Source organism: Epinephelus moara, chromosome 22, assembly GCF_006386435.1.
Source record: "Epinephelus moara isolate mb chromosome 22, YSFRI_EMoa_1.0, whole genome shotgun sequence".
Lineage (NCBI taxonomy): Eukaryota > Metazoa > Chordata > Actinopteri > Perciformes > Serranidae > Epinephelus > Epinephelus moara.
This window is the reverse complement of record NC_065527.1, coordinates 7200619-7226104: the sequence shown is the minus strand read 5'-3', so window position 1 is coordinate 7226104 and position 25486 is coordinate 7200619. Positions and strand designations below refer to the sequence as shown.

Below are 25486 nucleotides of genomic sequence, written 5' to 3'. Positions count from 1 at the left end.
AAAAGAATGATATGTGCTTTCACGTCAGAGTCTCCAAAAGTCTTCAATAACATCAGAAAAAGTCGCTAGATTTGTCGCTAGTCGCTTTATTGAAAAAGAGTCGCTAGACGGTCCGAAAAGTCACTAAATATAGCGACAAAATCGCTAAGTTGGCAACACTGCTTGTAATGTTGCTCAATGCATGAGGTGACGACGTGAATCCATCAACACACCTTAAATTTCACTGTGACAACTTTGACCATTAATTTAGTTTTTATATGACAGAGACTTTTAGTAATGAGTGGAACTTTTTTTTTTTATATCGGAGCATCTGTAGCTCTTCCACTCAACTCTAATTTGTTATTGAATTGTCACAGCATACCTCTTTACACCTGATAACACCCTATGCATGGGAGGTGAATTGGTGGGAGTCTACTAAAGTATCAATTTTGGGATGTGTCTACTTTAAACTAGAACATATGACTCTGACTCGGCTGCAGAGACGCCTGGTTAGCTTATTTTTATAGCTATACTGTAACATGAGCTCACAAACATGGAGTAACATTAAACCACAAACACATAATGCAACAACTACAAAACAAAACAAGTGGCCACCCTTTAACTTCCTGTGACTCTTATAAATAATTTATAAATTTGGTGATGGTACCATGTCATTGGCATGTCAGAGCTCATTTAAATCTTCAAGAGAAGTATTTTCTCAGTACTAACTGATCCTTGAGAACGCAGACACTGTTAGCAGCAGCTTTCTCAAAATCCTCTGTCCAGCAGCAAGGTGTGAGATGAAGTCCTGAGCACCCTCTCAGCAACAGCAGCAGAGTCAGTAGACCGCAGGTAGCATGTAGGCACTGAGGCACACTATCCAGAAATTCACAACACTAATAAAGCCCCAATCTTTGACTATAAAAGTCCACATTATTAACAATTCACATGTAATGTCCATACTCACTCAGAAAATTGGCGCAAGATATGTCTCCCACACACACTCAGTCTTCTCTTCCCAGCTAGCAGGGCAAAGCTAACTAGCATTAGCTCACATCAGAAAATGGCGTCCCCGAAGTTTACTGGCTGAAACAGCTCCAAACACGGCTCACTCTCCCGTTTTGTACCAAGTGACACAGAGATAAAACATCCAGTCTTTATGTTCATTAACAGCATTAACTTTAAACGGTTTAAACTGGTTACAACAAGTTCATGACCTCTCCGTTTTCTTCCCGTTGCTAGTCACCGAGCTTCGTCTTTTTCTTTTAGTCCCGCCCCCTTTCAGAATCCGGCACTGATTGGCTAATTAACAAATTGACACCTGGATTACCCCAATTAACAGAGGAAACGACATGAGACGTTCAAAGATTATACAGAACATAGGATATTTCAGCACCCTCCCAAATAAAATACCAAATATACATTTCTCCATATTAATGTAAACTTACTTCACACCAGCCATAATTTAACAGACAATATTTAAAGATATACTGCACATTTGTTAACAAAACACATATTTAAAGAATGAAATGTAAACAAATGTAGCAGGGTCCTACACGTTGTTCCTGTGGGCTTCAACAACACGAAACCCCTGAGCTTGCCTGAGAAGGACTAAATTCACAAACCTGCTATTTTTAAATATCCCATGGAGAGAGACTCTCACTGCAGCCTGTTCTATTTTGTCCTGAAAATGCAGCCTCGTTTTGTGGACGATAAACGACGTGCAGACTTGTCTAAAGGGTTACTTTTGGTTCCAAAGGTACCATACTGAAAGTGTTTGCTGGAAACGGGGCTAAAGATCCTGCATGCTGGCTTTGCTTTTTTACACAGAACCAAACAGGGCCAGATTAATGCCATTCCACTGTGTGATTTTAGACAGCATGCTGGCGTTCTGAATGCTAAAGAGACCTGACAGACATGCTGTGTAACACAAAAGCATCAGCCTTAAGTGTGACACGTAACACATGGTCGTGCAGCACTTTCTAAACCATAACAGGCATAACATGGCAACAACAAATATTCACAGTCCCTGTTACATGGCTGCTGATCTCCTCCCTGTTCATCCGGAGCTCTTGGATCTCATGGTCTCCCCACCTTGTGACTTTTTCGACATTTTTGATTGCTGCTCCTCCTCTTTGAGTTAGCTCATAACTGCTGCTTGCTGCTTTTAAAATGTCCCGGTGGTGGGTTGCACACATTACATGTCGTCAAAGCATCACATTCATCCCACCCATTGTCTCATTGACAATGAGCTCTGGGACCTCATCGTCTGCTCAATTTGTGGACATTTTCAGTTGCTGTTCTTCTTGAGCTAGCTGCTAACTGCTTCTAGCTGCTTTTGAATTTCCCGATGGTGGGTTGCACACATAACACAAAGTCTCTTTTACACAGACACTGATTTGGTGCTGAAACTATCTCCCATGCTGGCTTAAAGGCGAGACAACTCTGCCCCCCCATTCCACGATTGAACCTTTAACACAGAATGGCGAGGCAGAATTATGCCACAACACTCCCGCCTTGAACAGGCTGTTTAAAAGGGGCTTACGAATAATTGTGATGTATAACATAACCATGGAGGACTTGAAACTTGCAGTTTTAACTGCCCACTTTCTGGAAATTCACAGGAAATGCACCTCTGACTTACTATTCATAATTTCTTGTAACTGCATAAAGCCTCCCTACTTGTTCTAATTGGTCTCCTATAGCCATTGTCAAAGCTGTATTAAAGGTTCGCTTCAGCTTTTATTGCTGTTCCATAAAAATAGGTTATTTGAAAGAGACTGATTAAAAAGAGAATGGTCAATATGACTTATCATTATGAGTAATGTGACCTTTATGTGTGAAATCAGCACCCCGTTAAGTTACTGCTGGTTCATACCAAACAACTCTTAATGCTAAGGCTTCACATTCAAAGTCTTTAACAGGTCAAATGTGGCATTACGTTCACTAATAGGCGGCAGTTAGTGTTCACAAAAAATGTTCCCACAAAGCAAAACATGGAACTATTCTATGCTTTTTGTAAGTGGAACGGTTTTGTGTGGATGTGTGCACTCACATGTCATCTTAAGTATATAGATCTTCCTTTTCAAGTAGGTCTCCTGAAGTTTCTTGACCCCCGAGCCAGTCAAGGACCACAAGCAGGATTCTTTTTTCAAGGTATTAAAGCTGCCTCTTGGTGGACTTCGCTTCTTTATTGACAGCACAATATAGGCATTCATATGAGCCTCAATTTCCTCTCTGGAACCACTGAAGGCTTTCGGAAATTCAGTCATATTAATATGGCCTTGTGTGTTGCTGTGCTTTACATTGAAGTGATCACAGTCACTTTAGCTGCTCTTAATGACAATTACATAATCCACCATGTGGTGAACAGACACATTAGAAACTCTGTGACTTTGTATTGATACAGTCACAAAGTAAAATTAGACTGTTCTGTCTCCTTTCCTTTTCACCTTGTACACCACAAACTTTCAGTATGACTCAGGGTCATGCCACCTGCAGAAGTTCTCTGACGACTCTGCAGTGGTTGGGTGTATAAGCGATGGACGGGAGAGGAGCACAGAGCACTGGTGGATGATTTTGTGGAGTGGGCCGAAAGAAATCACCTGTTGCTGAACGTGGCCAAGACCAGGGAGATGGTGACTGACTTCAGAAGGAAGAGGACGGCATCTCAACCCCTGTGCATACGGGGAGAGGACATCACCATGTTCCAAGATTAAATGTACCTCGGCATTCACATAGACAACAGGCTGTACTGGAAGGCCAACATCGAGGAAGCTGAGATCTTTCAATGTGCGCAGCAAGATGTTGGAGATCTTCTATCAGCCTGTTGTTGCCAGTGCACTTTACTTTGCTGTAGTCTGTTGGGGGAGCAGCATCGGAGCCGGTGAGATTAATAGGCTGAATAAACTCATTAAGAAGGCTGGCTCTGTGATTGGCTGCAAACCGGACTCAACTGAAGCAGTGGTGGAAAGGAGGACATTGAACAAACTGTTATCCATCATGGATAATCTTGTTGTATTAAATAATGCGTTCAAACAGCCCAGCTTGAGCAGGCAGGAGGAGCCAGCAACAGACTTAGCAAAGTTAGCAGAAGGTTGTGTGACTATGTTCGGTTTTCAGAATAAGGTGTTATAAAATACATACAACAATGGAAAACCGATTAATTGGATTATATTCAGAAGAAGTGTTAAGTTAATTTAAAAAGTAAATACCACTAACTTGTGAGGGAAATGTGTCGATTCTTTGATTGTTTTGGTTGTCGGAAATAAAAAGTATTTTTACTCTTATCAGTATTTAAAAAGATTCAAAAGTGAAAGTCCCACATTTATACCTTGAAAAAACGTAAAATTTGAAACTTTAAGTGCCGTTAAAATAAAAGTTGCTCCATAATTCCTGGCAATAACTGAAATATTTGAGCTCAGGACATTTCACACGACACCCAACGTGAAATTCAAGCATCTTTACTGCACACATATATATATATGTCTAGTTATTATGTGATGGTTGATGGTTTCACAGGTCTGGTCCACGTGTTAAACTAAAATGAGTTTACCACCCCTGGTTTAATCACTATAGCTTGTTCTGTCTGCACCTCTGTGCACCAACTAGAGCTGTTTTCTCGTATTTGTCAAAGAATGACTCAAAGGGAAGTCAGTCTTGAGTTTGACTGGATGGGTTTCATGCTTGATTAAATTGTGGGAACTAAAAAAAACCAGCTTGTGAGCACTGAAACACAAAACCAAACACAACTTCTCAGCTGTAGCTCCCAGTTACTTTGCACCGTGTCTGCTGGGTTGGCAGAAGATAAGGGACTTTCTACTGTCAAATTAGATCAGCAGCTGTTGACTTGCAGTGTCAGTACAGGTATGGGCACACTGCAATGCACAGATTCACTTTATAGAAAGTCTTGCGAGTCAAGATCCAGAGTTCAGCCAGTCAGAAACTGAGAGGTTGACTGTCACTACAGACCACCTGCTGCCTCTTTGAGCTGACCTGACGTCTGCCAGCGACAGATGACGAGGAAGAGGCTGCGTGGCTGGAGGGCTCTCAGAAAGCACAGAAAGGCTCCAGAAGAAAGGAAAGACTGTCTGAGACTGCTGGTCTTGACAGGGCTTTCATTCAGCAGCATCTGCCCCATCACTGCTGTCTGTGTCGAGCCACACTCAATAGGCTGATAGATTCAAGAGACACTCACAAGGAAACAAGGCTTGCCTTTATGTTTTAGTCAATTAACTTGTTCAAACAGAAACAACTATATGTGAGTACCTTCACTTCAATGAGTATGACATGATTACAATATTGTGCTTTGAGCTAAATAGTGTGTTATGACACTAAAGAGGTAGAGAGGATATTAAAAAGCCGACACGTTCTTACTCCCAACTCGTCAAATTCAGCAGCTTCGTCAGTGGCCCTACGCTTCAAACTATGACTCTCTAGGTACCCCTCTAATGTCAATGTCCGCTGATTACATGCTAATATGTCTTTCAAAATAAACATGTCTTCACAGAAAACAGAGGTTTTGCAACAAAAAGGTTTCACCACTTGAGCTACTTTAGGTTTAGGCAACAAGGGAGTTTCTGCACCAAAACTACCAAAGGTAAAGGCAACAAAGATGGTTTCACCAGAAAAATTACTTTAGGTCAAGGCAACAAGTAGGTTTCCCCATTAAATCTAGGGGAGTGCAGGTAACCTCCGAACGCAGTGTAAATTGTAATATGGACTTTTTAAGTGGTTACACAGGGTCAAACTTTTCGTGCCTCCTACCACTTGACCACGTTACCGCCAAACAGTGACCCGCAAAATTCCAAAAATTGGACGTGTTTCAGCCGACGTAAGTAAATGTCTTTGTCATACCTGTTTTTCGATCACTGAGCTCTTAATGTAAGTCACTGAATCCAACCATATATCATCGTAATAGCTGTCTTCTTGCCTAAAACATAGCACGAAGTTGTCAAAATCCGGCACTTGGTCAGTGACTTCAGGCGTCAAACACTGTCCTTTCTGATTGGCATGATATGCAGCCGGTAGCCGTTAATGTTTAATAGTGCTGGCAGTGTCAGGGAGAAACATGTCAGGTCAACAACACAAGTTAAGGGGACAGAAGTCCAAGTGAGGCAGGTCGGAGGGGTGGTGAATGGATCCAACAACCACCGACTTTCACCCAGTAGGCCGGTGTTCACTTCTTGTATGGTTGTAAAGCCAAACCGTGGGCAGCAGTAGCTCAGTCCATAGGGACTTGGGTTGGGAACCGGAGGGTCGCCTGTTTGAGTCCCCGTCCGGACCAAAAATATGGAGCGTGGACTGGTGGCTGGAGAGGTGCCAGTTCACCTCCTGGGCACTGCCGAGGTGCCCTTGAGCAAGGCACCGAACCCCCCAACCACTCGGGGCGCCTCACCAAGGGCAGCCCCCTCACTCTGACATCTCTCCACTTTGTGCATGTATAGGTCCTGTTTGTGCATGTGTGTGTCTTTCGGACCTGTGTGTAAAGCAAGCAAGAGTGAAAACATTGAATTTCTCCTCAGGGGGATTAATAAAGTAAATAAACTTAAACTAAAACTTTTTTCTGAACTTCAACACGTGCTTTTGTTGCCTAAACCCAACTATGTGCGTGTGTTGACAAAAAGTTACCACATACGTTTGTTGTTGAAGGAAAAGAAAAACATCAATTTGCAGTGTTGTACCGACATAGTGCATTTATTTTGAAAGAGACTGTATGCAAACTGTACATTTCCTGTGAAAAGGGAAGCATATTTTGAAAACAGACGTGCATGTGACAGGGTGACGTTGACACTGTGTCCCACAATGCCAACACCCAACACACCCAGGGTACCTTGCATGTCATATCAATACCAAGTGCCTGTCAAAGGTGGCTCACTTGGATGCTGGGTTTGATGCGTGCAATTAAACAGATATAATATGAAAAACTACCTACAAAAAATTGTGTCAGGTTTATAAAAACATTTTAAATCTCGGAGTTCTACACTGATATATTTTATTGTTGCACACATGCAGGATACACTGGCAGCAGCTGCTGTGCAGGCAGTGAAGTCTGCTTACCGAACAACATTTGTCTTTTCAAGAGCTATATTATTGCTGAAGCTGTTATAATCCATTGTACGGTGTCCGGGGCAATTGCTGTCTTCGCTGCCAGATGTGTCAGGTGTAATAAGGCCATGAACCTTGTGCAGGAAAAAGAATGTACTAACAAGTAGGCAAGAATCCCTGCACATTGATTATCTTCCAGCACAGACCTTTTATTGCCAGAGTAGCGAGAAACTGCCTGGCTATGGTCCCTAGAAATCAATAAGTGCGAGCCTACCCGTCCCTCTGACCACCCCCTGAGTAACCCCTTACTGTTCACTCCCCAACTAGCAGGTACAGACCTGCATCTTCATACACACACATCGACCCACCAACAGACTTTAACCCTCCACCTACAAATAAACAGAACAGATAGGTACAGTGTATCACGGACGTAGAAGAATACAGTGAGACAGAATCAATGACACATCAGTTTAATGACTTATGAAAAAGCAGCTTTGCAGCCAGAAAAATGGAGCCCTCTTACGACACTAGCAAGTTTACTTAAAAGGTGTTCCAGTTTGTCTGTTATTAGATTTCTTTGTTTCCGCAGCCTGGGGGAAACAAGATCATCTCAAAAACAGAAACATGAAGGTACCATATGTCTACTATACTGTGTATGTGCTCTCAGCTGCACTGGAAAATAGCTATAACTTCTCCCAGACAGTTGGAAGTGATGTGAAAAGAACTTTACGCTGTTGAGACAAACAGAGAGAAAGCAGAGCTGCTTTGGTCAGACTGGTGAATGATTCAAACCACATTTTTAACCACATTCTTACAGGTAAAAATTAACCAAGGTTTAGGCTTCTGTGTGTGTTGTAGAGGCTCTGTAGGGTTTCTGGTTCTAAGGCCACCACTTTTCAGACTGAAATCTCAACAACAACTATTTGATGGATTGCCATTAAATTTTAGAAAGGCCTTTGAAGACTAAGTCGGTATTTATTGTCAAAAATTCATGCACATTAAAAAAAAAACAAAAGAGCTTACACTCTGTCAGTCATGTTGTGTTTACAATCATGTTCACACACCGACTCGAAACTTTCATCTGTCATTAAAGTTTTCTGAACAGGTTTGATTTTCTGCTTGTTTTCCACATCTGTGTGTGTGTGTATGTGTGTGTGTGTGTACCTTAGACATACTGCCAGCTGCTGTTCAGGATCAATCGGAGAGGGGAAATTGGTGCTCTTCTATTTAATGTGTAACTCCAGTGTTGCTAACAGCTATCAAACAAGACTGCTGACATCTTGAAACAATTGGGATAATTCTGCAGCTCCTTTATCAGCAGGTAAAACTATACTTGCTCCTGCTGGATGCCTTCTCAGGACTGGATGGACCCAATATTTTATTCTTACTTTTCTACTTTCAAGAACTACTGGGACCACAAACCATCCTCACTACTTGACTCGTCTGTACTTGTATTGTGAATTTTCTGAATAAATAGAGCAGTGAAATGCATCAAACTCAGTGTGCAAGGTTTCTGTGCATAATAATTTAAATGTAGTTTTAAATAATGCATATTAAAAATACAGACTTAGCATGCAAGGGCTTTAGTCTCAAGACTGCTGGATGTGAAAAGTTATTCCCTCCTTTTGTGTAATTATAAACAAATTTATATTTTCTTCACTAGCAAAGTCAGTTTCTGTGCAATAATTCCTCTCTTTAGGATTGTTTATTGATCCACAGGAGACCTTCACCATCAGTGCTGAAATATACTGTACAACAACCCAATCACTGGGAGAAATCTTGGAATTTTTCATTTCTGTATGCACAGATGTAGTAGGCTACATTTGCATGTTTTTATTTAGTAGATATGTTGAAACTTTACATTTCAACAACACTGTGGTTATCGTGTGGTTAGTTTTAAGCAAAAACAAAACAAAACCCTCACTTGGTTATTGTTAGAAAAAGACGTTGTTTTGGCATTTAAAAAAAAGTTTTTTGGGGGGCACAATCCCTGCTGTAAACACAGCCATATCTCAGTAAAAAATGGTAAAATGCTTTTAGTGGCACTATCCCCAGTAGAAACAGTAATGGGTCGCAACAAAACACCCACATTTAGTGTCTAATAAGCTGCTGGAAAAATGACAAAGGATTGCTATAAAAACACCTATGAATTGGCCTAAAAAGCTGCTGGAAAAACATTGATGAATTGCTACATGACACCCACGTTTGGTGTCTAAAATTCCGCAGGAAAAATGAGAATGGATTGCTATAAAAACACCTGAGATTAGGGCCTAAGAAGCTGCTGGAAAAACACTGACGTATTGCTATAAAACACCCACATTTGGTGTCTAAAAAGCCGCAGGAAAAATGAGGGTGGATCGCTATAAACCACCCATGTTTGGTGTCTAAAAAGCCGCCGGAAAAATGAGAATGGATTGCTATAAAAAACAGCTATGATTGGGGCCTAAGAAGCTGCTGGAAAAACACTGACGAATTGCGACAAAACACCCATGTTTGCTGCCTAAAAAGCTGCTAGAAAAATGAGGATGGATCGCTATAAAACACCCACATTTGGTGCCTAAAAAGCCACTGGAAAAATGAGGATCGATCGGTGTTAAACACCCATGCTTGGTGTCAAAAGCTGCTAGAAAAATGAGGACAGATCGCTATAAAACACCCATGATTGGGGCCTAAAAAGCAGCTAGAAAAATTAGGACAGATCACTTTAAAACATTCATGTTTGGTCCCTAAAAAGCTGCTGGAAAAACAAGGACAGGTCGCTATAAAACACCCACGTTTGGTCCCTAAAAAGCTGCTAGAAAAATGAAGATGGATTGCTGTGAAACATCCATGTTTGGTGCCTATAAAGCTGCTGAAATAACAACAGTTTTTGTTGGTTGTTGGTCTCTAACAGTGGTCTGCAGCTTGGCAGGTGTCTCGTCTAGGTGACACCCCACCCCTCCCCCACAGGACGACAATGTCAGCTCATATACTACGCCACTTTAGATATGATACATATGAAATGTGCAAATGTAATATATTTGTACTTTGCAGAAACCTGCAATGTCAACATTTTCCGCTGGCAACTGGTCTGTGTACAAACATAAATGTAACCAGCTATTTACCACCTTGCACAACAGCCTCCACCTTTGCTATTCTCACCTCCATCCCTCGGCGTCTCCTTTTGTCCTCTATCCCTCCATCTCCCCCTCCTCTTTTGCCCTCCCTTCTTCCATTCCAGGCTATATTTTGACGTGTGACCGTGGGGAAGGTGACCACACTCAAGGACTCTGCGTGGCAGCATTGGTCACATCAGTAAATGTGGAAAAACAAAAGTTTATACATAATAAATTCAGACACAGTAAAGACCACACACAATGGACACAATCATTCCTTTTGAGATAAAAATGAAGAGAATCGTTTATTTTCAGATCAGACTTCCAAGCAGAAGAGTTGCGGTGCATGCTTTTATGAGCACAGACGAACATTTTTTATGGTTAACTTTTCGGCCTGATGGACTCAGATCATGGCTGCCCTTTTAAATCAGATCAGAGCGAGGCCTTCATCACTGTGACCTCCAAAAACCCTACAGTATTGAGCGGTAGGAGTGCGCACAGAGAGATGGGATGGAGCGGAGATAGAGAGAGGAAGAGAACAGGGACTGAAAGCCAATGAGCTCCGTGGTATGCCAGCCTGAGATCTGCTTATTGAATTTGATGTCAAGCCCTTTAAGAGTAGAGATCCTGGAAGACAAACAGAGGATTAGATTGGAAACATGGCCTCAAGTCATTTGTCTGTCTTACCTCTCCCCCTCCCATCTCTGCCCGTTTTCTCTTTCTCTTGATTTCCTGTCGGTTTTTCTATCCATGAGTGTGTGTGTGTGTGTGTGTGTGTGTGTGTGTGTGTGTGTGTGTGTGTGTGTGTGTGCCAAATGGAGCCTGGTTCATGTATCCAGAGGCTATAAAGAAGAAGGAAATAGTTGGTGCAACGAAACAATAAGGCTGGCTACATGCTCCCATACGACTGCCTGGGGAGGCTGAAATTGACAAAGCAGACAAATGGGAGGAGAAATGAAGAGAGAAATCTGAGGGAGATAGGAACAGTCATATCTGTCCCCGTCATGTTGGTGGAGCCAGAATAAAGTTCCCAAAGGCTGTTCACTGGATGGTGCCCAGAGACAGCGGTTGATATTTAGCTGGATATGGATTGGTTAGACATTTTTTATTGCATTTAATTGGTGAATGACGAGAAAATCTACTTATGCTGGCGTACGTCATGCAAGCAATTTAATGACAAAATTATAATTTTGCTTTCTCCCTACCCTGTAAAATCAAAGCTAATGTTAAAAACGTTGGTTAGCATTAAGCAAATTTATGAAGTTTCAACAAACTAAAATGTGAATCAGTGTGTTTATGTCAGCTGCCTTTATGAAATGGTGTTCAGGGCGTGACTAAGATTACATAATTAATTTCATACACTGAAAATTCTTACCTAAGACTGTAAAAATAATGAGCATAGCCACCATGACATCAGCCATTGGTTTGAGGACTCCCATTTTAAGGCCTCAAGTCTCATTTTGTCTGTTGCCATCTTTGATTTTTGGAGCCAGAAGTGACCAAAATTTGACAAGATGGAGGAGCCTCGAGGAACGAGGGGTGGATCTGACCAGGGCCCTAGGAATGCTGCTCAGCCTTGCAGCAGATTTTTCCTAGTGGCCACTAACGGTATTGCAGCAAAAAAAACATTCCCTGTGGTCCAAAAAACATTTTCCCCATCGACCACCGTTATAAAAGAGACGTCTGTAACACCTTGAAGTGCAGACAAGGTCAATTACGAATCTTCCTGTTCTGATTTTTTCAGCTATGAAGGTTTTTCTTCATAGCTGAAAAAACTTTCCTAAAGCTGAGAAAAGCGATGTAAAAATCAATGACATCATCACAATGTAAAGTCTATAAGCCGAGGGGGAACTCGAGGGGTAGGGCCAGTATTCCACTATTAACCAGTCAACGGACTGCAGTGTTCACAGCTCCACCTTTTAGTACCAGATCTGTGTGCTAGGTACCCCAACAGATGGGGGACCAAACACGTGGACAGCACGGAACGGTTCACTGGTACCATCCACAACTTTTCACAATGGAAACAGAAATAAAAGCATACCGAACTGAACTGAAAATGGGGCTTTAGGTAGTTTAATACCCTGGTTGACTCACCATGACTCCATTGTATTCATACAAGACTATTTTATCAATGAAATCCAGCAAGAGTTTGGCTTTATTGTCAAACCAAAGAAAATCTTTTAGCTGGTATTACATCTATATTTCATTAACTTTTTGACCTCAGTTAAGTGTCTGTTTTTTCTTTTAAGTCTTTTTGTTTTATTTCTGCTGTGTGGAAACGTTACTAGCAACCGGAGTATGGCAAAGAATCATAGGCAGTGATTCTAGACCAACACAAACAGGATTACAAATGGGCGTCAGCTGTAACTCCTGAACATTACATGCTCCCAGTGTGAGTGTGTAAAATTGTAAATGAATGTAAATTGTATTTCTTCTGCTTCCATTTAGTCTCAGCTGATACAAAAGTTTTATTTGTTTGCAGTATAGTAGTTTTGCAGTCTGGTAAATGTGGATTTTGGTTTGGTCTGTCTAACCTCTCACACTCTGTAGACTTAGAAATAATAGATTGAGAATTTTTTTTGACCTGAAATCAGATATTGAAAGTGAGCATGTGGTGCTTTTACTTGATAAGCCTCCATTGTATTCCCATTGAAAAAATATGTATATGTCATTGCTATGTTGTTAACTGACACCCTGTAGGATAACCTCTCATGTTATCCTCGACAACCCTGTACCTGTTAGTGAGTTAGCATTGGCATCAGGAAAAAGGTGACAGACTGACACCGAATCCTCAAGAGTTGATGTTTCACTAACAACTAGATGGAGTTAAGTGTTGATTGGAGGGTTGGTTGTCGACTCAAATCTGATATGGCTGTTCAGACTTCATAAAGGATGTTTGATGAACTCTGATGTATCAATACAATCATATAGAAGTTTGAACATACAGAGAGTTAAATCAATGCTAACATATTGTTGCATGGGGACAAGCAGTCCCCTGCTATGCTAAACAGCATGTGCATTAAGAAACTGAAGCAATTTAAATGTTAAGCAACAACCAGACATTCCACTCAGAAACATTGTACTGTGCCGCCATATTCCAGGGCGGATTAGTGCATCATCCCCTTTGTCCTTGTACCTGAAGTGGATAGAGGAGCAACAGTCTCCAGGCAACTCAGAGGGAGGAAGGCTGTGACAGCAGCCTCCAGTCACAAGATACAGAGCTGATAAATGGCTGATCAGTCACAGAGACAGGGGCAAAGTCTCTGGGTCAACAGTGGCTGAGTGGAATGCAAAGAGCAGCCGCTCACTCTCTTTAAACCACATACTGACCACAGGACCAGTCTATTCTGCAGACATACCGCCACTACACTGCTACACTACATTATGCTTGACTGCACTATGTGATACTATGCTGGATTATACTATTCACCCTCTGCATAATATAAACACTATGTATGCTACATTGAGACATACTACTCTACATTATGTTATGCTTGTGTATACTATGGGATACTAATGTATGCTACACTGAAGTATAATATGGTGTACTATAGCATGCTATATACTATGGCATAGTGCAGTATTCTACACTAGTGTATACTATGATATACTACAGTATGCAATACTAGGGTGTACTATGGAGTATTCTACACTAGGGTAAATGTTGGTATAGTATGGTCAAAAGTGCAAGGTATACTATAATATATTGCAGTATTCTACACTAGGGTTTACTATGGTATACTACAGCATGCCATATTAGGGTATATTATGGTATAGTGTAGTATTCTACACTAGGGTAAATGTTGGTATAGTATGGTCAAAAGTGCAGGGTATACTATAATATATTGCAGTATTCTACACTAGGGTTTACTATGGTATACTACAGCATGCCATATTAGGGTGTATTATGGTAGGGTGCGGTATTCTACATGAGGGTAAATGTTGGTATAGTATGGTTAAAAGCGCAGGGTATACTATAATATATTGCAGTATTCTACACTAGGGTTTACTATGGTATACTACAGCATGCCATATTAGGGTATATTATGGTATAGTGTAGTATTGTATACTAGGGTATACTATTGTATACTACAACATGTCATATTAGGGTATACTATGGTTTGGTGCAGTATTCTACACAAGGGTATACTATGGTACGCTACAGCATGCCATATTAGGGTGTACTATGGTAGGGTGCAGTATTCTACATGAGGGTAAATGTTGGTATAGTATGGTTAAAAGTGCAGGGTATACTATAATATATTGCAGTATTCTACACTAGGGTTTACTATGGTATACTACAGCATGCCATATTAGGGTATATTATGGTATAGTGTAGTATTCTACACTAGGGTATACTATTGTATACTACAACATGCCATATTAGGGTATACTATGGTTTGGTGCAGTATTCTACACTAGGGTATACTATGGTATACTACAGCATGCCATATTAGGGTGTACTATGGTAGGGTGCGGTATTCTACATGAGGGTAAATGTTGGTATAGTATGGTTAAAAGCGCAGGGTATACTATAATATATTGCAGTATTCTACACTAGGGTTTACTATGGTATACTACAACATGCCATATTAGGGTATATTATGGTATAGTGTAGTATTCTACACTAGGGTATACTATTGTATACTACAACATGTCATATTAGGGTATACTATGGTTTGGAGCAGTATTTTACACTAGGTTATACTATGGGATACTACAGCATTCCATATTAGGGTATACTATGGTTTGGTGCAGTATTCTACACAAGGGTATAGTATGGTACGCTACAGCATGCCATATTAGGGTGTACTATGGTAGGGTGCGGTATTCTACATGAGGGTCAATGTTGGTATAGTATGGTTAAAAGTGCAAGGTATACTATAATATATTGCAGTATTCTACACTAGGGTTTACTATGGTATACTACAGCATGCCATATTAGGGTGTACTATGGTAGGGTGCGGTATTCTACACTAGGGTAAATGTTGGTATAGTATGGTTAAAAGTGCAAGGTATACTATAATATATTGCAGTATTCTACACTAGGGTATACTATGGTATACTACAGCATGCCATATTAGGGTGTACTATGGTAGGGTGCAGTATTCTACACAAGGGTATACTGTGGTATACTACAGCATGCCATATTAGGGTGTACTATGGTATACTACAGCATGCCATATTAGGGTATACTATGGTATACTACAGCATGCCATATTAGGGTATACTATGGTAGGGTGCAGTATTCTACACTAGGGTATACTATGGTATACTACAGCATGCCATATTAGGGTGCACTGTGCAGTATTCTACACTAGGGTGGTATACGACTGTATGTAAAAAGTGTGATGCAATCTGATATAAACTAATAAATATGCATGCTGCTTTACTTTTATTCAAAAGGCTAAAATGGTTCATTAACTGTGAGATCTGAGAAAACCCAGAAGACTCTTAGTAGAGAAATTGTTTTTTGTGTTTTATAAACTTACAAAATGACACATACATGTCTTTCATGTACTTTAAGAAAAATGAGTCTACATCTCTGGCATGTTTTCATTTTTCAGTCCTAGAAATATATTATCAACAGTAAGTTTTATATTTAATATATATATATATAGAAATAGATATACAGCTATGTAGTGTTTTATATTCATAGGATAGAGGGTAGAACTATGGAAAATAAAAAAATGTCAGCGGTCATACCATGAATGTTACCTACCTCTGAATGTTCCTTGAGCTGAAGTTTTATTACTCTGAGCTGCTCTTATGGAAGCAAATGGCTCTCTGGCAAACCATTTGAGAGCCTATTCTACCAACGCAGACTTTCACATACATGATTGCTTTTTCAATTTCTGTCAGTTGACTTACAAATATATATTCCGAATGCACAGATACACACATACACACACAAACAATAAGAGCGGTGGCAGGGCGCCACTCAGCCTTGCATCCCGTTGTGTCACTGCACGCCTCTAAATTATTCAGTGTCACTCAAATATTGATATGGAAATCACAGCTGACTGAACTGACAGAGACCAGAGAGAAAGGCAGCAAAGATCCACTGTCCTTTTCTTTTAGTCTCTCTGCTCCATTTGACTGATACCTTTTGATGCCAGCAGCTGCTCATTCTTATTTTATGTCCATTTCACACAGGATACAGTGAACGCTAAAAATGATTGCTGGGCACTGAAGCCTTTTTCACAGATCACATCTCCCGTGATTGGAGCATTTGATTATGAAGCGTGGCTAGGGCAAGTGGCTTTAGAGTCAGCAGAGCCGTATTCTGCTGCAACATGTGTCTCAGACCATATTGATCCATCTCTGTGTGACTCTGATTACAGAATGAGCTCTTCCTTTTCACACCGCACGCCTAAATGAATATAGACAAACTGCAATCATCACACGTGTAGAACGTTTTCTCTCAGAGAAACACCAGCAGAATCGATACTACAGTGTGTACGATCAGCCAATTTTACCTTGCCAATAGCAACTAGAGGGGTAGGAGCAGTGTTGTGTAAGCTACTTGGGAAGTGTAAGTGTAGAGAAATGCAACATATATATATCTAAATGTCTTGTAAGTTGAGGGCAGCTTGCTCTTGGGGTTGCACATCAAGCACCTGAAAACATGATTTTCCTTTGTTGTTTCACTTAAAGTCATGTACTGTATTCCTCAAGGTACAACATCTCCCTTAGGATCACTTCCTCTCCATCCTCAACCTCTGCCATCTTTCCATCAAGTAAACTCAAGCTTGCAGAGACATCTTAGGCAGACACGCCAACCCTCCTCTCCCATTGTTCCCAGTGGACTCCCATTTTTCATTGCTCTTTCTCAGTTTCCTCTGGTAACTTGGGTCAAAATTTTCCCGTATTTCTCCCAGTTCATGACAAAATTTCACACCCTTTCTTTGTCTTTGTTATCACAACCTGTTTCTGGCACTCTACAGCATGTTTGAGCCCTCCTTCTCCAACCCTCCAGGGCTGGAGAGGGGCGTCCATTGGGCTTGCGTGAGTGAGGTGAACTTGTCTCAGTGCTGACCAGTGGGGCACTCTTGAGGGGTTTGAGGGGTTGAGGGATATATGGCTCGCCATCCTCTGCCACGGTGGGGTACCCAGCTGTCTTCCAGAGACCGTGAGCCTCCTGTTCCACATAGGTTAGCCATCCAGGACCCAGGGGTGTGTGGGCCAGGGGGGACAGCAGCTTATGGGTCCAAGGTGCAGGCCAAGATTACAGCCTGGCCTCCCTCTCTCCTTCTGGTTCACTGATGGAGTACCAGGGTCATGAACCAAAACCTAAACCAAATTACATGTATTTGATATAAAAAAAAGTATTATTTAATAAATTTCATTCTCTAGAAATCATGCTTGGCAGCGCTTTACGATCCTTTTACGGCCAAAAGCTTGCCTGCTTTCAAGCTTCAGAAATGTAGCTTGTGTGGACCCTACTGCACTACTTGATCAATAGAAATGCCAAGCTACTGAAAAGCTTTTTGATTACAAAACAACAGCACTACCATCACACTACTGAGAAATGTAGTTGAACAGTAACACCTCTACTTGTAGTGCTGCTACTGTCCAGGCATTTTCATTCCTGTCTGTGCACACTACACTTGGCTGATGAGGAGTACAAAGGTTAGATTCAGGGAGTGATCATTTTGTAAGGGCTGGTTGCAGCTCCTATTATCCCTTTTCTACAATGGGAACGTTTTCAGAAACCAGGAACTTTTTAAAAAACTTGGAAACTGACCGCAGGAACCAATATTTAATTAAAGGCTGGACTATGCTTGGATGAACTAGTGTGTTGCAGTGTAATCTTTTGTGCTGATTCAATTGTTTGGCCTGATTTGGATTTAGTTTCACTTCAGTCATTTGATTAAAATGTATATTAGCAATAGTCATATTTGAGTTTTTGTTTATAGCTGAAAAAACCAAACTAACAAACATTTTGCTCTAGTTATCAGTGGAATTTTACCATGTTATGTCATGCTTTTATGTGTACAGTCACCATGGTTACAAATGTTGTTTTCATCTATCACGAGGTTACTGAAAGTGCTCTGTTTACTTGTCCATGTCACTTAACTGTGCAATAATATTTAGTGAGACTGTCTCTCTTCAGTAAATGAAGGTGTCATTGATGTGGAGTCACTTCTTTCTCAACTAGCATTCCCGCAGTTATGTGTTCTCCACTGCAGAGCAACATTCAGAGACTGGATACACTCACTTGTTCATTAAAGTACTCTTCACTGTCTGGATTTAGCTTGAGAAAACTAAAATGTTGGATAACATTAACACAATAATACAACTGCACCGGGTAATGTCAGCCGTGTGCTGCTAACAGTTTGCCCTGTCAATGTGTGTGTGTTACTCTGAGCTGCGGTCCCTCAGCAGAGAGAGAAAGAGGAGCTGAGCAGGTCAATAGTGAATACAGCTCTACAATGAAATGAAGCCCTTTTCAAATAGGAATTGTGCAAATGTGCAGGAAAGCCCATTCAGTCTTCGTTCAGCATTGGCAGTATAAAAACAAAATCAGGGAGTGCAGCAAAATGCCGCCTACCTACTTTTGTTTATACAGAATGTGCCTTTTTCGGGGCAATGGGGGGCGTGAGCAAGTAACAAAACATGTAGCTCAGCGTGTGACGTAAACAGTGACGTGGGAGGGAAGCTGCGGCTGGTCAGTCCTTCAGCGATTCTCTCGTAAGTCGGCCTGTCCTTCACCGTTCTTGTCATCTGACACTTAATGGCCTCTTCGTTTGCGAGGGCAAGGAGGGCGCGCAATTCCTTGTCTCCCCAGTTGCTCATCTTTACAGTGTCTGTCAGGTTTGTGTTTCCCTCTTGTGACTAGCTGCTCGCTAATTCCTGCTATCAGCTGTTTCCTGTTTATCCACCGCCAGTGGGTCGTACATGCGGGGTCAACAACAGCTCCTCCCACAAGTCTTCAACAGCCCGTCCCGTGGCGGAAGGGCGCCTCGTTCTTTTTAAACCAAAAAGGTTCTGCCAATATGTCTACCCTACGCGGCGGCAAATTGGGCACCCCGGATCAACTCGCCAATCTGGCTCTGTGTGTCTAAACGCTCGCAGCTTGCCTGCAAAACGGCCCAACATTCGCGGAAAATCTGGCAGTGTAAAAGGGGCTTGAGATTCTACCTGCATTACTGCCTTCCCGACCCGGAGTGTGGATATCACCATGGAGAGAGGTGCGCTACGTCAGACTTAATTCGAACATAACTGTTTCCATCCCCCGTTTTGTGAATCAACATTTTTTTTAATCAACTAAAATCCGGCTAAAGCGAGCTTATTTTAGTTTGTGCGAATCAGGGGATTTAAATTCGAATTTTGGTGTTTCCATCATAATTTTCCGATGCGATACTTCTAGATGCGTATCTGCACAGGCTGATGGAAACATGGCTAGTGTGTGTAAGTGCGCCCTCCACTGTTGACTAGGGGAATAGTTGAAATGAGACAGTTGCATGACAGCAGTTAAAGACCAATATAAAGACTGTATTATTGTGTTAACACATGAAAATGCAGTTCCTTAAACCAGCTCTTAACTGTTATTGGGATGTGGTGTGACACAAGCAGAATCATGCACAGGGGACTTTGACTTCATGATTTTAATTCCTGAGGCTTCTGAGGTCCTGGCAGAGGTGGGGGACTCCAGTAACTTGCCTTGACTCAAGTCAGACTTAAGTCGCTAATATGAGTAGGTGAGACTTGATTGATGAACACTGATAAAAGACTCAACTTTGACTTGGTATTTGGAGTTATATTTCATTTGATTTTATATTTTATTTTGGAAATATGATTGGGTGATTTCTAGTGCAACGCGCACAAACCTAGCAACCTGGACACAGCAGACCAGCAGAGGCCAACACATGAGACAGCTAACGTACAAAGGGCTCGTCCACAAATAATAGAATCTGGATTCAAGGATTATGTAATGGATGATGGCAGTACGAAGAGAACAGCTGTTTGCAGGTCTGCAGCTCAAAAATCAGTGACATAACCACCACAACATTCAAATTACTTTGTCACTACAAAACATACAAAGAAAGGAACATGATTGTGTGTTCTTAGCTAAGGTATTAGCTTATTGGCTGATGTTAGCTCATGGGCGTAATTTATGAAGTGAGATGTGGGGATGTGTCCCTAAAATTTTCAAGACCACTAATTTGATGTTAATTGCAAACGGATAAAACAAATATAATTTCCCTCAGCTCTAAAAAGGGTTAACGCTCTCATGTTGTCACTGGATAAGTTTGTTTGCTTTGTTTGGGTATAGGTTGCTTCGAGTCATACGTGCACGTTAAAGCATTTCCTGACAGGCTGCTGTAGCCTCCAGATGTTTGAAAAGTTTGGAGTGCATTGTGGAGTCTTTCCCCTGAGCTGTAGCTCCGTGTCACTGTCTCTGTGTCCCTCTCGCTTATAGAGACACCTTTGCTCTGTTTGGGAGTGCCTCCAGACTCCAAAATGTTTCCTATTGGAAAGCAGAGGGAAGCAGCTATGAGCTGCACTTCATCGGAGATGGGGGAAGCTTGTGACTTGCTCATGTGTGACTAACTTCCACCTCTGGTTACTGGAGCTCTGCAGAGGTGGAAAAGGGCCATGTATGTACTGTGGCCTTTAGCTCTCTCCTTGTACCTTTGCAGACTTGCCAATAATCAGAGGTCATACCTACTTGTAAGAAGGCATTCAACATTTCAAGTGTGACTGAGCATTCCCTGTCGCACCTCCAAAGGTGGACACTGCTCTGTGAGGGGGAACCTGCCATTCACTCTCTGACCATTAACTGGCTTTCATTCCTGTTCAATCATCTCTGCAAGCACAGGACACACTTTCTCAGGCTTTTGTGACAAACACAGTGACGGGAGGTTTTCTGAATAAAGCTTGGTCAATAACACCCACATGGATCATTTGTATAACCAAACTGTCACATCTGTGATTATACAGAGGGCTGTCTCTCGCCTTACATCAGTGCCAAGTGTATTTGCAATCAGCGCATGCAGGTATTGTGATGGCACACTGTGGTGTGGCTTTTAGTTACATAAAGCTCTTTCAAATATCCAGGTTTCTTTGTACTGCTCTCAGCTATATACTATGCAAACAAACAGGCTCACAGAGGACTGTGCGATCCAGACAGGCTTCGATTGGATAACAGCTTACATAATCAGGCTGCCTGGGAAGAGCACAGCAGAGGGCATAAGGCAAAAACAGCCTGTGTCATCCCAATGAGCTGGTTAGGGAACTAGTATTGCAGGAAGATTCAGCAGGACCTGGCTCCTGACAGGGTGATGGCTCATGTTACATCTTGTATACCATGCATTGTTGTTGCAGGCTGCATTCAGCCTATTGTCAGATCTCTCTTTTCAGAGAACAAACATGTTGATCAGCTGGTGATATGGCAGCTTGTGCTTGTGTTGACAACCAGGGTAAATACAATGTCAACATGAGGGCGAAGAGTTCAACATACTGAAGCTGCTTTAGTTTGAAATCAAGAATTACATTCTGCTCTGAGGATGGCTTTTAAAGCTGTGTTTGCAAAGCGGAAAAATAAACAAAGGATCTCTACGTGCAAACTCTGATGCAAACTTCCATTTGACATGGAAATTTTAAAAAATGCCTGTACTAAAAGAAATCTTTTCTAGAGGTACCAAATTATATCCCAAAAACAGCACACATTTGGAAGTGTGAGTATTTTCATCTTGCTTTTTAAATGAATTAAGAAATATTCCAAAGATTTGGCACTGCTTAAACATTGTTGGACTCACTATGGATGTTTATTAAAAAATAAATCGTCAAAATTGATGCAGGTATCGTCTTTATCATTCCACACACTCTTCTTCCTCCTTGGCAAAACCTGGTGCCTACATTACCGACAATGCAACTCTTCCACCAGGCCGCCAGTGACGCAGCTCAGCTTTGCTTCCAATTTTTCCTAGTGGCCACTTGCAGTATTGCTGCAAAAAAAAGTCCCTTGTAACCCAAAGACCCCAAAACGGAATCTTTCTATTGTGAATTTTTGATCCATGGAGGTTTCATATTTGTTAAAAAATTAATTTAAAAATGTCATTACCAATTAGAGTCTATGGGCCAAGTAGGAACTCGTGGGCGGAGCCAGCCGTAGACACAGTACTGCACATACTCAGTGGGCTGCAAACCGCAGAAATAAACCTGAAATTTAGAAACTGTTTTTGCCATATGTGCTGGGTGAGCAGTTCCACTGAATAAATAGATGCCATGTTAGGGTCAGGTATGTAGTTACTATTATACATCTATAGGTCTGACATGCAGGTAAATTATGCTAGCTGCAGCTAATTCAGCCTGAGGCATGCCGAAGAGGTTTTCACTTCTTTCTAATGCCACACATCAAGATTTTTTCCCATCCCACAGCCTCTCTATGTCGCTCCCTGTTTGTGTGGATCACTTTCTATGAAGGACAACAGGACCAGCTTGGGAGACAGAGCTTCTGTTGTCAGCTGTAGCTGTTTAAATTTAGCAGGTGCAAACCCCTGTCTCACCTATGTAAAAGCAGCAACAGAAAGTTTGCTGATCAGGAGGGGGATTCTGGCTTGTTTGATCCCCTGGCGCTGGGGTTTGCACTTGCAGGATGGGGGTTGCTACAGCCACTGACTGGGGGTCAGTCTCCGGAGCTGCTGAGGCGGTGTGTAACATTGGGGAGTGAGGCAGAGGACACACTGTGAATCGAGGCTCTAGCTAACATTAGCTAAATAAATGTGAGCAAGAAGCCATTAGCCTTTAGCTCCGGTTAGCACAGGGCTAAAGTATTAGCAGCATGTTCTCTCAGTGGCTGAAACACAAGCCGATATTCACACATTTTGTTTCATTTAGTGTCCGACTCTCTTTTTAGACTCTCTGTTTGATGAGTCTGTCTGCTTATTGGGTTGCTTTGCAGTGTAGGCAGTTGTTGCCGATGCTGGAAAAGCAACTTTCTCTGCAGGATTCTCTGTTATTAAATTAGGCTTTTACCAGAGGGATGTACATGCAAATCTTGCAGAGCAGCCAATAGGAGTGCCCTCTCTCTGAACTGACCTGTGATTGGCTAAGATCTCCCCTTATGGGCTAGATTTTCTAAGGCCTGAAAACAAAGTGAGGAGGTGCAGAAGTCTAGTGTTCTCTCAGTCCACTTGAATTACAATATGCTCAAAGTTTATTATGGGATTTTTTTTTTTTTATCAAGTGTTGCTAAAATTAAACTGTCTACCTGAGCTTTAGTGAGTACTGCAGAGAAATTGCTGACCATTGACAGTGTCACAAAAGGGGTTTGATTTAATGAAAATTCAATGGATTATTACTTTAAATACATGTAGCTCATAATAAAGGCAAACTACACACACAGAGAATAACTGACATGAAATAACAACAGCACATTTGATGACCTGGCTCTTGTACTGTTTTTCTTTCACTGTACAGTTCACTGAATGTTAGTATTGCCGAGCTGGCATCTATCAGGGTAGCACAGTCCATTTGTGTTTCACTCGTCTACCAAAAATTCAGGAATTCAGGAAACCGAGCTCTATGAGTAAACACTGAGAGATACACATTTAAAATGCAAAGGGAGGACCAACCAGTGTGTCAAAACCAGTGGGTGATTGGGGCTGTGATTTTGGGATACAGGGTGGAAAATCACTGACAAGGGATTTATATTGAAAATTAAAGTGTTATGTAATAAAACACAAAGCTGTCAGACAGACTGCTGGTAAAGCAGCGTGGTAAAAGATGACAAAGAGATGACAGCGTAACAATAGATTCACAAGTTTTATTAAATTTCTCCTCACTCCAGAAATGTCTTTGTGTCAGTACAAAGATCTCTCTGAGCTTCTGAAACAGGAGCTGACAGCAACTTTAAATAATCACAGACACATTGTTTGCATCTTTGTGCTCCGTTCCTTGTTAGTGAACATGACATGCATCTGAAGGATTTTATTGTATTGTGTGAGTCCTTCTTTCTGCATATTAAAAATCCACACTAAGGTGGTCCTGCATTGCTTTCAGCAGACTGTGGATATAATGTATGTGCCATTTGAACAGAAGAAGAACTTCTGGGCATCAGTTCAGTCAGGCAGTTTGTGAGCAAGAATAAAGGTGACCAGTGAACGACCATGAGTATTCTCTAATGTGTGCAAACCAACGTACACACCTGAGAGCCAGTTTGACACTTTTGCATGAGGATTTAGAAAGAGGCAGGGTTTAGCATCACAAGTGGCTTATTTGTTTTCTGTTTGAAAGCTGTTTAGCTCCAGGGACAGCATGGCGGTCTGTCCAATTTGGTCCAAACTAAAAACTACTGACAGCGACTGAATTCATTGAAATTTTGTACGGACATACGTGGTCTCCAGAGGATATACCCTATTGATTTCTGTGTGCCCCTGACCTTTTCTTTAGCGCCATCTGCAAGTTGAGATTTTTGGTTCAGAGTAGAATGTCTCAAGAATTTTTGGATGGATTAACATGGTCTTTGCTACAGATATTCAAGGCACATTTAGGACACATTTCTCTGATCAAAATTTCATTTTGTCTTATACAAATATTCAAATGTTAGCATGCCAGCCAGGGGTGTAGTGCTGCTGGAGCGCACGGGAATGACGCTCCACAACTTGTTTTCTCTGAGTGAGGAAATAGAATATTCACACTTCAAATCTGACCGCTTGAAGATCCAATTATTACTAAACTGTATGTTTAGTGGACAAAACAAACATGATCCCAGCAGCTGGTAGCTTTACTGTCTTAGCATGCGCAAGCAGTTGCATTTGGTTGCATTTTTTGGACGTCTGCGCAATGATGGAAATTAGCTGACATCAAGCAGACCCAATTAGAGCCACACACAGCTTTGTTGTAAGTCTGCATTTTACGTTTCTGCAAACCAAACCAAGTTACCTTTGCACGTTTCATATGTATCACATCAACATTTCTAAAGTAACTTGATATATGAGCTGACTTTGTCTCCTGAAGGTGGAGGGGACAGTTGATAGTGTGGCACTTAGGTGAGATGCCTGCCAAGCTGCAGGCCACTGTTCAAGACCAAGGAGCAACAAAACTGATCTTTTAACCCTATGGGCCCGAACGACGCATAGTGCGTCCAAATTCACACCCTTTCTTCTCTGTGGATTTTTTTGACCATTCGTCATAGGGAGAAGCCACGCATATCACATGAAACAGCGGAATCGTAGCTTTCCGGGAAGACCAAGCACTCATTGGTTGTCCAATGTTTTCACAGCGAAAAAAATTGATAAAATTATGTATAACAGAGCTTTCATACAGCTTTGCATACACATTACTCTTGGATGGATTACTCGCGAATGCAGGCTCGCACAGAAATGCCACGCATATCACATGAAAGCGCAGGACCA

The 25486-nt window shown here is 41.6% G+C and overlaps 1 protein-coding gene and 1 long non-coding RNA gene across 2 annotated transcripts in view; one reads left to right on the top strand and one right to left on the bottom strand.

Annotated features, from left to right (window-relative positions):
- The window catches only part of LOC126383926 (uncharacterized), a 34048-nt gene extending 32840 nt beyond the window's left edge, over positions 1–1208 (bottom strand). Inside the window, exons 1-2 of the long non-coding RNA XR_007569198.1 lie at positions 947–1208; positions 709–855 (exon numbers count right to left, since the gene is read on the bottom strand). This is a non-coding gene — a long non-coding RNA (uncharacterized LOC126383926). The remainder of the gene's footprint in view (positions 1–708; positions 856–946) is intronic.
- Positions 1–25486, top strand: part of rpl15 (ribosomal protein L15) — a 993591-nt gene that overhangs the window by 451875 nt on the left and 516230 nt on the right. The window lies entirely within an intron of this gene.